The 16,159-nt window shown below is 41.2% G+C and overlaps 1 protein-coding gene across 1 annotated transcript in view; it reads right to left on the bottom strand.

Moving 5' to 3' along the window:
* Positions 1-16,099, bottom strand: part of ZSCAN30 (zinc finger and SCAN domain containing 30) — a 40,432-nt gene extending 24,333 nt beyond the window's left edge. Inside the window, exon 1 of the mRNA XM_003261925.4 lies at positions 15,960-16,099. The gene's annotated coding sequence lies outside the window, so the exon portion shown is untranslated. The remainder of the gene's footprint in view (positions 1-15,959) is intronic.
* Between the last annotated feature and the right edge of the window lie 60 nt (positions 16,100-16,159).

The raw sequence follows: 16,159 nt of genomic DNA, 5'->3' as shown, positions 1-16,159 counted from the left end.
TTTTATCCAAATCTAATTATCCTAATATAAGAAACTACAGTGATTCTACTTCTATTGTCAATTGTTTCTGCTGGTTGTTCTTATCTCGCTTGTCTGGTTATCTTCCATCAGGAATTTTCATGAAAAATTGATATGGAAATAATTTGAAGGTACTCCTCTTCTTTATTTTATTTTTTGAGACGGAGTCTTGCTGTTGCTCAGGCTGGAGTGCAGTGGTGCGATCTCGGCTCACTGCAAGCTCTGCCTCCCAGGTTCACACCATTCTCCTGCCTCAGCCTCCCGAGTAGCTGGGACTACAGGCGCCCGCCACCATGCCCAGCTAATTTTTGGGGGCTTTTGTTTGTTTTTTGTTTTTGGTAGAGACAGGGTTTCACCATGTTAACCAGGATGGTCTCGATCTCCTGACCTCGTGATCTGCCCGCCTCGGCCTCCCAAAGTGCTGGGATTACAGGCATAAGCCACCATGCCTGGCCGAAGGTACTCCTCTTCTAGAGAGAATCATTGTTTGCTTTCTGCCAGATATCTGGGAGCTCCAGTAATTGCAGGTCATCACAAACCAGTTTTAGGTATTGAGATTTTTCTGGGTCAACCAGATGACTTGCAGTTGGGCTACAGTCTGTGGAAGGGCTGGTTTACTACAAGTTCACCTTTATTCCTAGAATGTAGTTGCTTTTGGGTATAATTCAAAGTACCAAGGTCCCAACCCTTAGTCTCTGATTCCAACTTTCTTCTCTCTAGTCCTATGAGGCTATCAAAAATGACATTCAGTACCCTCAGCTGCCTCTTCCAGATAAGCAAATAATCTGAAACTGAAAGCCCACTAGATGCTTTGGTTCACCTCACTGGACTTAGATCATTTTTTGGATCTTGTTCTAGTATTCTGTACTACCTTGACAGTTCTAATGCCTTCCAGCTGATTTTCATATTTTTATATGGATTTACTGGTTGTCCTTAAGGGAAGTGTGATCCACATTACTCACTGTACCAATAATGGAAGCTGAGTTCTGTGACTTTAATTTTCCTCTAAAAGATAGTATCTTTTGAAGAATAATAAGTTTTTAATTTTAATGTGGTCCGATTGAACTTTCCTTTTTATATATATTGGGCTTTACTGCCTTTTTAAAATATTTCCTTCCCTACTGTGAAGTCATAAATATACTTTCACGTATTTTCTTCTACAAATTTTACAAAAGGTTTGCTTTTCTCTCATGTATTTAATATACTTGCTATTTGCTTTGTGTGCAGTTATGAGGCAGAGATCTACAATAACTATTTCTAGATGAATAACTAATTATCCATTAATCACTTACTGAATTGTCCTTCTTATCCACACTGGTTTTCATGCCAGCTCATTCACCTACATTATTCATCTTTGATCCCACATATAGTGTTATGATGGAGATGGATATAGGCTATTCCATCCATCTATAAAGTTAGCATCATAAGAATGATTAAGAATACATGAACACTACAGGTCACTCAATATTGCTTACCAATCTTATGTTTTTCTAGTAAGCTCACCTTTGCACAAAGCTTATTTCAACCATCTTCTCAAGCATTATTCTCCTCACCCCTCATTCTTAAATGATATAACCTCCTTCTTCCCAATGAATTGGAACGTCCTCAGTTTCCCACTAACCTACCTGAGCTTGCACCCATTCTCTCCTATCATCTTAGTTAGCATAGGAGAAGGGCCACTCATATCTAAAGACCTATTCTTCCACTTTTATCTTGGATCCCATCTCCTTCCCCATCAATCATATGCCATCAACAGTTCATTCTCTTCCTGTGTTATCTACTCCCTCTCTCCTGGATTCTTCCTGCTATCTTTTACACATTTACACATTACATATCTTTCCTATCTTAAAAATTATCAAGCCACCAACCAAGCAAATAAACCATCCCTAAACTCCACTATTACCCTATTTATTTTCTTTTATTCATAACTGACTTATTGAAGTTGGTCTGTAATGACATTCTCCATTTCCAGATATCCCTTTTTTTTCTCATGCTGGTTCTCTTCAACGTTTGTTTTTTATGAAGAGGTGTTGGATTTTGTCAAATGCTTTTTCTGCATATTTTGTCCTTTATTCTGTTGATATGGATTTGATTTTTAAACTGATGCTCAGATGGATTCCTGGGATAAATTCCACTTGGTCGTGGTAGAAAATCCTTTTTTATATGTTACTGAATTCAGTTTACTAGTATTTTGTTGTGAATAAGAGATACTGGTCTGTAGTTTATGTTTCTTGTGATGTATTTGACTGATTTGGATATCAAAGTAATATCGGCCTCATGAAATGAGATCAAAGATATTCCTTCTTCTTGTTTTGGGGAGGGGGAGAGTTTGTGAAGAACTGGTATTAATTCTTCTTTAAATGTTTGGTAGAATTCACCAGTGAAGCCCTTGGGCCTGGGCTTTTTCTTGTGTGTCCTTTTTTTTTTTTAAATTACTAACTCAATCTCTTTATTATATCTATTCACATTTTCTATTTCTTCTTTAGTCAGTTTTCTGCCTGCAGGGCATGTCAGAGACCTTCACAGCAGCCCCCCCATCACAGGCCTTGGGGCCTAGGAGGAAAAAATGGTTTTATGGGTGGGGCCCAGGGCTCCCCTGCTGTGTGCAGCCTAGGGACTTGTTGCCCTGCATCTTAGCCACTCCAGCCATGGCTGAAAGGGGCCAATGTAAAGCTCAGGCTGTGGATTCAGAGAGTGCAAGCCCCAAGCCTTGGCAGCTTCCACGTGGTGTTGAGCCTGTGGACACACAGAAGTTAAGAATTGAGGTTTGGGAACCTCTGCGTAGATTTCAGAGGATGTATGAAATGCCTGGGTGTTGAAGCAAAAGTTTGTTGCAGGGGGAGAGTCCTCATGGAGAATCTCTGCTAGAGCAGTGTGGAAGGGAAATGTGGGGATGGAGTCCCCACACAGAGTCCCCAACAGGGAACTGCCTAGTGGAGCTGTGAGAAGAGGGCCCCTGTCCTCCAGACCCCAGAATGTTAGATCCACTGAAAGCTTGCACCATGCACCTGGAAAAGCCACAAACAATGCCAGCCTGTGAAAGCAGCCAGGAGGGGTGCTGTACCCTGCAAAGCCACAGGGGCAGAGCTGCCCAAGGCCATGCAAGCCCACCTCTTACATCAGTGTGCCCTGGATGTGAGACATGAAGTCAAAGGAGATCATTTCAGAGCTTTAAGATTTGACTGCTCTGATGGATTTCAGACTTGCATGGGGCCTGTACCTCCTTTGTTTTGGCCAATTTCTCCCATTTGGAATAGGTGTATTTACCCAGTGCCTGTATCCCCATCATATCCAGGAAGTAACTAACTTACTTTTGATTTTACAGGCTCATAGGCAGAAGGGATTTGCCTTTGGATTTGGACTTTTGGGTTAATGCTGGAATGAGCTAAGACTTTGGGGGACTGTTGGAAAGGCATGATCATGTTTTGAAATGTGAGGACATGAGATTTGGGAGGGGCCAGGGGCAAAATGATATGACTTGGCTGCGTCCCCACCCAAATCTCATCTTGAATTGTAGGTCCCATAATCCCCATGTGTCATGAGAGGGACCCAGTGGGAGGTAATTGAATCATGGGGGCAGCTACCTCCATGCTGTTCTTATGACAGAGAGTTCTCACGAGATTTGATGGTTTTATAAGGGGCTTTTCCCCTTTTGCTTGGCACTTCTTCTTACCACCATGTGAAGAAGGACATGTTTGCTTCCCCTTCTGCCATGATTGTTAAGTTTCCCGAAGCCTCCCCAGCCATGCTGAACTGTGAGCCAGTTAAACATCTTTCCCTTATAAATTACCCAGTCTCGGGTATGTCTTTATTGGAAGCATGAGAACAGACTAATACAGTAGGCTATACCATCTAGGTTTGCGTATGTATACTCTATGATGTTCACACAAAGACGAAAGCACCTAATGATGCATTTATCAGAATGTATCCCTAGCATCAAGCAAAAGATGACTGTACTTCCTTCCTTCTGCTGTTCTGTTGTTGTTAAGTTTGCTCTCATTTTTAGTTTCTTAAGGTGGAAGCTTAGGTTTAGATAATTTTTTTTTCTAAAATAGACATATTAAAGCTATAAAATTTCCTCTAACCATTACTTTTGCAGCATCCCATAAAATATTTTATGTTGTACTTCACTTTTATTCAGTTTAAAGAATTTTCTAATTTCTCTTATGATTTCTTCTTTGGATCATGGGTTATTTATATTATGTTATTTAATTTCCAAATATTTGTGGAGTTCTCAAATTATGCTGACTCAATATGCCCTCTGGGTCAGTGGAATCCTCACTGTCCCCAACCTCTTGGTCTATAGATACCCAACTGGTCCTATCTTCTGGACTCTAAGAGGCCTCACTGGTCCCTGAGCCACCCTCAGCTGAGGCGGCCCTGCCATCTCTGCCCTTGGTACTGTCCCCACCCTCTGGGTACCTCGTTTCCTGCTTTGGAATACCAGAAGTTGGACTGCTTTTCTTCTTTTCATCCTGTCTCTGTCCTCTTCAAAATTAGCAGTGTTTCTGGTGATAGCATTGTCAAAATCCTTGTTAGTTTTCTATAGATTTTAAGAGAATCCATATGATTAGGCACAAGGATTCTCTATAGATCCTTCCTGGATAACCCAATTTCTATCCTGGATTCTGCTGAAATAGTTAATTGGGTCCATAAATCACACACCTAATCGCTTCACCAAAACGTTTGTCCCAGTGCTGTCTCCAGAGCATGCTATCTGAGATAGGCTGAGAAATTTCCAAATCATCAAATGATTTTTGCTTAACAGTTTCCTCCTCAGTGTATCTCTTTCCTCTCATATTTTACCATAAGAAGGAAGGAAAAAACAAGCTACACCTTCTACTCTTTGCTTGGAAACATCCTCAGCTAAATACTCAAGTTCATTAGTTACAAGTTCTACTTTCCACCCAATAGCACAGCATGATTCAGCCAAATTTCTGCCACTTCTAACAAGGATTGGTTGTTCTCTAGTTTCTATTAAGAATTTCAAAACTCTTCCAGCTCAATCACTTACTCAATTCCAAAGCCACATCTATATTTTTAGATATTTGTACATAGCACCCCACTTCTGGTACCACAAACAAGATGGCATAATACAATAGAAATATACTCTCTCATAGTCTGGAGGTTAGAAGTACAAGATCAAGGTGCCAGCAGGGCCATACTCTCTCTGAAGGCTCTAGGGAAGTGTCTGTTCCATCCCACTGTCTTAGCTTTAGGTTGCTGGCAATCATTGGCATTCTTTGCCTTTTGGATGCATTACTCCAATCTCTGCCTCCATCATCACATGCATTCTCCTCTGTCTCCTCTGTCTCCTCTGTGTCTGAATTTGCCTATCTCATAAGAACACCAGGCACTGGATTAAGGCCCACTCTAATCCTTTATGACCTTAACTTGATTATATCTGCAAGGGCCCTGTCTTAGGCCATTCAGGTTGCTATAACAAAAAATATCCTAGCCTGGGTAGCTTACAAACAACAGAAATTTATTTCTCATAGTACTGGAGGCTGGCAAGTCCAAGATCAAGGCACTGAAAGATATGGTGTCTGGAGAGGGTCTGCTTCCTGGTTCATAGACAGCCATCTTCTCACTGTGTCCTCATATGGCAGAAAGCCTTGGAGCACTCCAAGTCCTATTTTATAAAGACACTTAATCCCACTCATAAAGGCTCTGCCCTTATAACCTAATTACCTCCCATAGGCCCATGTCCAAATACTATCACATGAGGAGTTACAATTTAATATATGAATTTTTGGGGGATATAACATTCAGCCTACACAGACCCTATTTTCAAGTAAAGTTACATTCACAAGTAATGGAGGTTAGGGCTTGAACCTATCTTTTGGAGGGATACAATTCAATCCACAACAATGTGATTAATATAAACCAAGATTTATTTAAACCACTGTGGGCCAGAAGCAGTGGCTCATGCCTGTAATCCCAGCACTTTAGGAGGCTGAAGTGGGTAGACTGATTGAGCCCAGGAGTTCAAGACCAGCCTGGGCAACACAGTAAAACCCCATCTCTACAAAAAAATAGAAAAATTAGCCAGTCATGGTGGCATGCGCCTATACTCCCAGCCACTTAGAAGGTTGAGGTGGGCGGATCACTTAAGCCCAGGAGGTTGAGGCTGCAGTGAGCTGTGATCACACCACTGCACTCCAGCCTGGGTGACACAGTGATACTTTGTCTCAAAAAAAAAAAAAAAAAAAGAGACAGAGAGAGAGACAGAGAAGGCAACCACCATTTATAAAAAGAGAGAGAGAGAGGCAGAGAGAGAGACATAGAAGGCAAGCAACACTTATTGAAAAAAAAGAAAGAAAGAAAACACACACACACATACACACACAAAAAAACACCATGACTTGGCTTTCAGTTATTTAACAGATAAAGATTTTTCAAGGTGATGCCAATGACCTCACTGATTAAAAACAAAGGGAATTATCTGACCTGAACTCAACTTTAAAGATCTTGGGAAATTATAGTATTTCTTGACACAAGGCCAGTCACTTCTGACAAAGTGAACCTTGGGAGCTGTGATTACACTGGCCATTATTTTCTTTTCTGAATCAGAGTTTTCAGCACTGGTTCTGAGTTTTAGGAAGTCAGTGTCAACTGGACATGCACACTGACATGTCAAAGATGTCTTATTACCCATAATTTAAAGATCTTATTCACAACAAACGTGTTAATACTTGTTAATATTTATTTGAGCAGCAGCCTACTTGTTAATATGAGCAAAAGGCAAGTTAATTTTTAATGTGGCTTCACAATTTTGATTTATTTCCTTTTTCCCCCCAGAACTGGAAATTGATTTTTAAATTGAAATCCCTTCCTTGTGAAAATTGTTTACATACTCTAAGTATCAAAGAAAATTAATTTCCAATACAATACATGATAAGCAAAAGTCCACATGTAGGTCTTTATGTTCATTTATCTGAGGAAGAAGTTTGCAGTTTTTATCCTTTTCTTAAATAAATTTACTATCTCAAAAAGATTGAGAACCACTGCTCTAGAACGTATGCCTAAGTTAGACATATATTAGTACATATGTTAGTTTGACCTAGTTTCCCCCAAGTGAAATGAGAAATAGAATTCAGGTAGAATATTAGTGGTGGCCTATCAGTTTCATTCTTGAGAATTTTATATCACTTCCCATGCCTGTATTATCACTCCTAATATCTCTGGAAACCCTTCAATTCCATTTACTTCATTGAGAGGAACTTCCTCAATGTCAGCTGGTATGGACCATAGTTGGCTCTAGATTTGTTTTGGCCAGTCCAGCAAACAAACTCCAAGTTAGCTCATGAAATTCACACACAGAAAGCAACATCTCTGGCGAGACTCCATAAAGCTACAAATCTAACATAATCTGAAAGAATGGTTTGGCTTCCTTGGTCAAACACCCAGAAAATCTACATTCATATCATCACTTTTGGGTAAAAGGTTAACAAAACACTTTACCTTTGTACATGAGAATTAACCTTTGGTTAATTTTCTCATTCTGTTTTATTGAAAACTTATTAATAGGTCAATTATGTTATCCAACAATATTGTTTATGGTAAAAATGTTTCCTGATTACCAAAAGAATTATAAATGAACTATAAATACTGACTATGCTAATGGATACTATAACTTTGGGCCTCCCTGAGTATAGTGACTCTTGTAATTGGCATGTCTTTTACAGAAATTCTAGAAGCTATGTCCATGGAGTTGTTATAAGACATATTAGCTCCTATGGAAGTTTCTAATCCAGATGCATCCCACAGGTGCCCAGTGTAAGCCTCATCTCCTTGCATCTGAGCTGTCAACTTGGAATGGGAAGGCCAAAAAAAAAAAAAAAAAGCCTGGATGCTTGTGTAAAACACTGTGAGTACCACTACCACCAAAGAGGGGTAGGTGCTGCCTACTGGTCAGCTGTGGCTTCTGTCCTATCCTTCTAAGTGAATCTGATGCCAAGGGTGATCTGCAGTAGTCTTGAAGGTCTAAAAGTCTAGTTGAATTCAAGAAGAACATTCTGTTGGGCAATGATATACACCCAGCTTCTTTTGGAAACTACTTGAAAATTTATGTTTCTTCCTTCTCTCATCTTCTTATCATCTAACACAATATGTGTTAATAGTTAACTTTATATGTCAATATTTAAGTTATAGGATATGAAAGAAGGAGTGTTATCATCTGGGAGCAGAATGAATGCCATTCATGGACCAAAAAAAAGACTATTTTCCTCTTTTGGGAAATGCTTAGCATGTTAATAGTTATGTGATAGTAGTGTTATGTAAGGTGAAAACACAACTTCATTATTATCATAATTTAGAGAATTAAAGTATGGCTTAAAGAAACATGTATGGTACTAAGTTGACAAGGGGCAGACCATGATGCTTTTATAATGTGTCATCTTGCTTAGAGTGCACCAGTTTTCCTAGAATTATTTATTTTATGTTTACAGTTTGGGTGGGCCAAAAAGGCAATTTTTGGGAGATGTGTAATGTGGAAAGGAAATAGTAGCCATTTGTAGTTCACATATGTTGTTGCTGACTGGTGACTCACTTTGTTGACTTATTTTGTTGCAGCTTGGCCTGCAACTACTCTACCATCCTCTAGATCCTCCTTCAGCTTCTCCAACTCCTGGCCTGTGTATGTGTGTTTATGACAAACAGCCCCAGCTTCTGAAGGATACCCTCACCACCAAGGTCAAAGGCAACAAAAACTAACATGGATTTCAGTCCATTTTCATGAGGTTCAAGTTTGTACTTGTGACTTCCAGCCTGACCTTGACTTCTCCCACTTTACTTCCATCTTTCTTTCTGACTACTCTGCCAACATCAAATTCTAGCATCAGACACAACAGCATTACAAGACTGCCTAACTAGCTCTCATAATTGTGTAAGCCAATTCTCTTTAACAAATCCATATGTACATGTACATATATTCAATTACTTGTTGTGTGCCTCTGGTTGAACACTGACTGATATATCAGGGATAAAGAAGGTCTTTTCATTATGAAAAAGGAGTCAATCAAGAAGCATAACAGGCTGGGCATGGTAGGTCACACCTGAAATCCCAGCACTTTGGAAGACCAAGGCAGGCGGATCACCTGAAGTCAGGAGTTTGAGACCAGCCTGGTCAACTTTGTGAGACCCCGTCTCTACTAAAAAAAAAAAAATATACAAAAATTAGCTAGATGTGGTGGCACGCACCTGTAGCCCCAGCTACACTGGAAGCTGAGGCACAAGAATAGCTTGAACCCAGGAGGTGGAGGTTGCAGTGAGATGAGATCATGCCACTGTGTCATGGGATACCTGGGGTGTTGCTTTTCTGGTCAGAAACCTCTGTGGCCAGTGGTGCCTTTGCCTGAGTTTTGCTTGAGCCCACTGGGATCGCTCCAGCCACTCAGCCTGGCAGGCTGCGCTTGGCTAATGCTACCAGTCTGGATCTCACCCCTGCCAAGGGTGAGCCAGGCGTGAAGTAGCAAGGGGTGTGTGAGCGAGAGAGTGTGGGGTCTGGCCACTGCACACAGTCAGGCACGCTGGCTGCTGTAGCAGGGTGGGCAGCTCCAGGTGCCAGTACGGGCCCTGGCTCACTGCAAGGCTGTGTCTGGATTAAGTACACTGCAGTGGTGCCCAGAAGCTTGGAGACTCCAGGAAATGCAGGGCCCCAAAGGGAGTCACAGTCCTGGCTCAGGGAGCTTCCTGGTCTGGGCTCCCTGAAGGCCACAGCTCTTCTCTCCTCTTTGCCTGCAATGTAGTGAGCAAGGGGCATGTTTCAGCTCTGTTTGTGTTACAGCTCTTTCAGCCCCACCATTCAGCAGGTCTCAAGTTCCTGTCCTGCATCCAGAAAGAATGAGGTATGCGGACAAGTGGAGGCTGAGCAAAGTGAAGAGGAGCTTTACGGAGAAGGACCCATTCCAGGGTCTCCTCTCTGCAGGCAGCTTGTCCCATCATCTCTGCAGCTGTCAGCAAAGAGGAGGCCCTGAAGTGGGTAACTCCTCTCTGCAGGTTGGTCCTCCTGTTGTCTCTGCAGCTCTCAGCAGAAAAGAAGCCCTGGAGTAGGTAGCTCCTCTCTGCTGGCAGGTCTTCTCCCCAAGTCTGGCTGAGTCCAGGGAATTTTATGGGCCTCAGAGAGAAGAAGTGCATGCTGATTGGTCCATTGGTGGCCATAGGCAGGTCCAAGAAAAAGCACCACCAGTTCCCCCTCCAGTCAGGGGGACTGGTGGCCTGGCCATTAGCCTTCAGGCCTTCTGGGGACCTGCCCCTTTCTGCCTCAGAGCATGTCGCCTCCTACTGCTTTCTATGGTGCCCAGGCTGTTCGTGGGGACAAGCACCTGCAGGAAAATGCCGAACTGCCCTCAGCCTTCCCTCAGCCTCCCTCCTATGTTTGTCAGCACCCAAAATCTGGAGGGGGCTGAGGCAGCAGGGGAATGGCCTGTCAGCACTGCCTCAAGTGTGCGCACAACTGGCTAGGCCACAATAGCACACTGGCTCGGCCCCAACCTTGCTCCTAGATCGGAGCAGTCACCAGGAGCAGGGAGAGGCCAGGCAGCAGAAGCAGATACCTCCAAGCCTGCTGAGGTGGGGATGCCTTCCCAGGCCCCTAGAGTGTGCAGAGATATCCAGGTTGGTCCGCAGCCAACCTGGGTGGCTACAGCTGCACAAAGGAGGTGGGGGATGCAGGAAGGGCTCATGCCTGCTCCGGCACTCCTGCCTGCTCCCAGCCTCCAAGAGCACGGTCTGTAGCAAGGACTTGGATGGCTGCAGTTGCACCCGGGAGAGCGGGGCTCCTGCCTGCTCCCAGTCTCCAAGAACACAGGGAGGTTCAGCCAGCAGCCATGACTTGGGCAGCTGCAGCTATGCCCAGGGAGCTCCCACCCACGAACTTGGAAGGAACTGGGCTCCTGCTTGTCCCCGCTCCCTCTGGCTCTGTGAAGCTTGCAGCATGGGCAGAGCCTCCCGGCTGCAGCCAGCATCTTGGCAGTGGCCACTCGAGATGGTCCAAATGGCCCACCGTTGCCATCAACAACACTCCAGCCTGGGCAACAGAGTGAGAGACTCCCTCTCAAAAAAAGAGAAAAAGGAAAAAGAATAACAATCCTAAACATTTATGCAAATTGTGAGCTTCAAAATACATAAAATTAAAACTGATAGAATCACAAGGAGAATAGACAAAACCACAATTATTGACAGAGAATTCAATACTCATCTTTCAATAATTACTTTTAAAATTAGTAGAAAATCAGCAAAGTATATAGTAAACTTCAATAATACCATTAACAAACTAACAATAATCAAATAGTCGACCCAACAGCAGCAGAATATATTAATGTATCCTTCTCAAATGTGCATGGAACATTTATGAAGACAGACCATGTTTTGGGCCATTAACAAGTCTCAATAGATTTTAAAGGATTCAAGTCATACACAGTATGTTCTTTGACTACAATAAAATTAAATTAGAAATAAATATCAGAAAAATCTCTAGAAACCCCCCAAATATTTAGAAACTGAAATAATCCAAGTTCAAAGTATTCTGAACTGAATGAAAATAAAAACACAACACATCAGAATTTGTGAGATGCTGCTAAGGCAGTACTTAGGGGAAAATTTATAGCACCAAATTTCTATAACCCAAAATAAGAAATATCACAAATCAGAGACCTCAACTTCCACTTAAAGTAACCAGAAAAAAAAAAAGCAAATTAAACCCAAAGCAAGGAGAAAAAAGGAAATAATAAGGGACAGAGTGGAAATTAATAGACCAGAAAATGAAAGACAATTTTTAAATAAATGAAAAGCTGGTTCTCTGTAAAGATAAAAATGACAAATCTCTGGCCTATCTGACAAGGGGAAATGGGAGAAGATACAAATTACTAATAGCTAGAATAAAAGAGGTAACATCACTGCAGATTCAGCAGATACAAAAAGGACAAAGTAATATTATAAACAACTTTATGACAACTTATACAAAATGGGCTGATTCTTTAAATGATACAAAATATTAAAGCTTACTCTAGAAGAAATATATAACCTGAATCGCACCATATCTATTAAAGAAACTGAATTTGTAATTTAAAACCTTCCCACAAAAAAACTCTAGGTCCAGATAGGTTCACTGTGAATTCTGCCAAATATTTAAGGAAGAAATAAAACCAATTCTGTACAAACTCTTTAACAATACTGAAGACAACGGGATGCTTTTTGAATCATTCTTTGAGGCCCACATTACCCTGATCCCAAAACTAGACGACATTATAAGAAAACTATAGGCCAATACTCTTCATGAAAAATCCAACAATATATAAAAAGGATAACACATCACAGTGAAGCAGGGTTTTTTACAGGAATGCAGGTTTGGTTTAATGTTCAAAAATCAATCATTGTAAATCACCATATTAACAAACTATCTTCTCAAAAGATACAGAAAAGGCAATTGACAAAATCCATCCTACATTCCTGATATAAATTCTCACCAAACTAGAAGTAGAAAAAAACTTCCTCAGTCTGATAAGGGGTATCAATCAAAAACACCACAGCTAACATCATGCTTAACAGAGAAAGACAGGATGCTTAAGATTAAAAAAAAAGACAAAGATCTTCACTTAAGATTGGAAAAAAGACAAAGATTTCCACTTTCTTCATTTCTACCGAACATTGATATACATAAAGATCAGTTTTACTTCTTCTTTTCCAATCTGAATGCCTTTCTCCACCTCCCTTTGCCTGCCTTACTGCGCTGAAAATAAGAAAGGCATCCAGATTGGAAAGGAAGGAGTAAAACTGATCTCGTATGTAGAATATCTGATGGAATCTACAAAAAAAGCTAGTAGAACTAATAAATGAATTTAACAAAGTTGCAAGATACAAGATTAATATACAAAAATCAATTGTATTTCTCTATATTACCAACAAACAATCTGAAATTAAAGGAAAAATACAAAAGCATCAAAATATATTAAATACTTAGGAATAGATCTGTCAAAAGTTATGAAAGATCTGTAAAATATTAAAAAGAACTATAAAATATTGGTGAGAGATATTAAGGAACACCTAAATAAAGAAAAATATTGTGTTCATGGATCAGATGACTCAATATTGCTTTAACATGTCAATTCTCCCCATATTGATCTACAGATTCAATCCAATCCCAATCAAAATCTCAAATAGCTTCTTTGTAGAAGTTGACAAACTGATTCAAAAATTGATATGGAAATGCAATGGACTTAGAATAACCAAAACAACAAAATTAGAGGTCTCACACTACCTGATTTCAAGCCTTATTATAAAGCTAGAGTAATTTAGTGTGGTGTTGGACTAAAGAGAGACAAGTAGATCAATGAAAAAATAGAGAGGCCAGAAATAGACCCACACATATATGGATAACTGATTTCACAAAGCTTAAAGGAAACTCAGAGGAGAAAGAAATGGTACAGAACAACTGAATATCCACACACCAAAAAAAAAAAAAAATTAACTTTACCCTAAATCTCAGAGTTGTATGGGTACAAACGAATTAATTCCAGATGGATCAGAGACCAAAATGTAAAACCTAAAAATCCTGGAGGAAATCTTGGTGACCTTCTTTTAGGCAAAGATTTCTCAAATATCATACAAAAAGTATGATCCATAAAAGAGCCAATTGATAAACTGTGCTTCATCAAAACTTAAAACTGATGCTATTCAAAAAATATTAACAGAAAGAAAACTGAAGGCACAATATATTTGCAAAGCATATATCTTCTTCTTCTTCTTTTTTTTTTTTTTTTGCAATGGGGTCCTGCTCTGTTGCCCAGGCTGGAGTACGGTGGCATGATCACCACCCACTGCAAGCTCCACCTTCCAGGCTCAAGCAATCCTCCCACCTCAGCCTCCCAAGCAGCTGGGACCACAGGCACACACCACCACATCTGACAATTTTTTGTATTCTGGGTGGAGAAAGGGTGTCGCCACGTTGCCCAGGCTGGTCTCCAGCTCCTGGACTCAAGCAATCCACCCACCTCGGCCTACCAAAGTGCAGGAATTACAGGCTTGGGCCATGGCACCTGGCCACAAAGCATATATTTGACAAAAGACTGGTGTCCAGAATGGACGAAAGATTTGTACAGATACTTCACCAAAGAATATACACAGATGGCATATAAGCACATTACAAAATGCTATATATTATTAGTCAGTATGGAAATGCAAATTGAAACCACGGTGAGATACACAGTGAGTTGGTAAGGATGTGGAGGAACAGGAACTCTCATGTACTCATGTTAGGGATGCAAAATGATACAGCCACTCTGAAAAGTAGTGTGGCAGTTTTTTTAAACATTAAATATACATCTACCATGAGAGAGGGGGAAAAAAGCATATGTCCATATAAAGACGTGTGTACATGAATGTTCTCAGCTTTATTTGTAACAGTAAAAACCTGGAATAACCCAAATGCCCATGAACTGGTGATTGGATAAACAAACTGTGATATATACATACAATGGAATATTATTCAGCAACAAAAATTAACTATTGATACACACAGCAATAGAGATAAATCTCAAAACAAATGCTTAGTTTAACAACTCTGACAAAAAAAAAAAAGGACATTCTGTATGATTCCATTTAAATAAATATCTAGAAAATGCAAACTAATCTCCAGTAACAGCTGACCAGTGGAGGGGGCATTGGGAGAGAGCCATTACCAATGGGCAGGAGGAAACTTTTGGGGTTTAGATGTGTTTATTATTTTGACTGCAGTGATAGTTCCACAGCTGTATTCATTTAACAAAACTTATCAAATTATATCCTTTAAATATTTGCTGTTTATTGTATGTCAGTCATACCTCAATAAAGCTGTTTTGTTTTGAGACAGAGTCTCGCTTTGTCACCCAGGCTGGAGTGCGGTGGCGCAATCTCGGCTCACTGCAACCTCCGCCTCCTGGGTTCATGGGTTCAAGCGATTATCCTGACTTGGCCTCCCAAGTAGCTGGGATTAAAGGCACACATCACCATGCCCAGCTAATTTTTGTATTTTTAGTAGAGACAGGGTTTCACCATGTTGGCCAGGCTGGTCACAAACTCCTTACCTCAGGTGATCCACCTGCCTCAACCTCCCAAAGTTTTAGGATTACAGGCCTAAGCTGCGCCCGGCCAAAAATAAAGCTGTTTTTTAAAAACTATCTGCACTCCCTACTTGGGAGGGCTGGACTCAAGTTCCCACATCTCTTTCCTCTTACGGGTATATTAAGGTCTTATTCATACATCCCCAAATTTCATATATCCCAACAGGGACTTAGGCTGGGACAGGAAGCCCTCTTCCTCCACCTCAACTACCACTTAGCCACCCACCATTTTCTCAAACCTCTTCCTTTCCCCACCAGACAGCTTAAACCAAGTCACACGTCTCATTGGTCTCAAACCAGAAATGAGGTCCCAACTCCTCATTTCCTAAGATATTTCCATGAACACAGCAATATCCTTTCCTACCCTGATTACCCCGCACCCTCCATTTTGGGTCCTTCTCATCCTGATCAATGAGAATTGTTCTAGCAAGCAAACCTTAAATAGACCTCGTACCCTTTCTAGATTGCAAAGTAGATAAAAATCCAACTTTCCGTTAATTCAGGGATTAATTACTGAGCATCACTTATTTCTTGGGCTGTGGTTCTCAAAATGTGGTCCCAGGACCAACAGCTTCAGGATCACCTGAGAACCTGGGCTGCCACCGCCCCCTCCCCCACTACTAAATCAGCAACTCCGGCGTTGTGGGGCAGAAGTCAGTATTTTAACAAGGCCTCCAGCTGATTCTGATGCGCGCCACTCTTCTGGGGGTGTAAAAAACCAGAGAGGACAGGAAGAAAGTTAGAATTAAAGCATACCTACGAATCAGATAAGCAATAGGGGGAGGGGTGGTTATTTGAAAAACGATAACTAATTAAGAACTTGTATGTAGTAAGAAAACCTACCCTGCCCCAGAGAGTTTTTCCGAAAGATAATGGATTCCGACATTCACTTCAAGAACCGGCAGACAGAGCAGCAAGGGATCTGTCGCTAGCCAAGCAGGTCTCTGGCTAAGACACTGGTAGGGACAGCTCGCGGCGGTTCGGGGGTTAATTCTCAGCAACCCTCCCTCACCCGGTGCCCCACCCCCGCCCTGCGCCTGCGC

Source organism: Nomascus leucogenys, chromosome 4 (genome assembly GCF_006542625.1).
Source record: "Nomascus leucogenys isolate Asia chromosome 4, Asia_NLE_v1, whole genome shotgun sequence".
Classification (NCBI taxonomy): domain Eukaryota; kingdom Metazoa; phylum Chordata; class Mammalia; order Primates; family Hylobatidae; genus Nomascus; species Nomascus leucogenys.
Note: the sequence above shows the minus strand (reverse complement) of the source record. Positions and strands in the feature narration are given on the sequence as shown.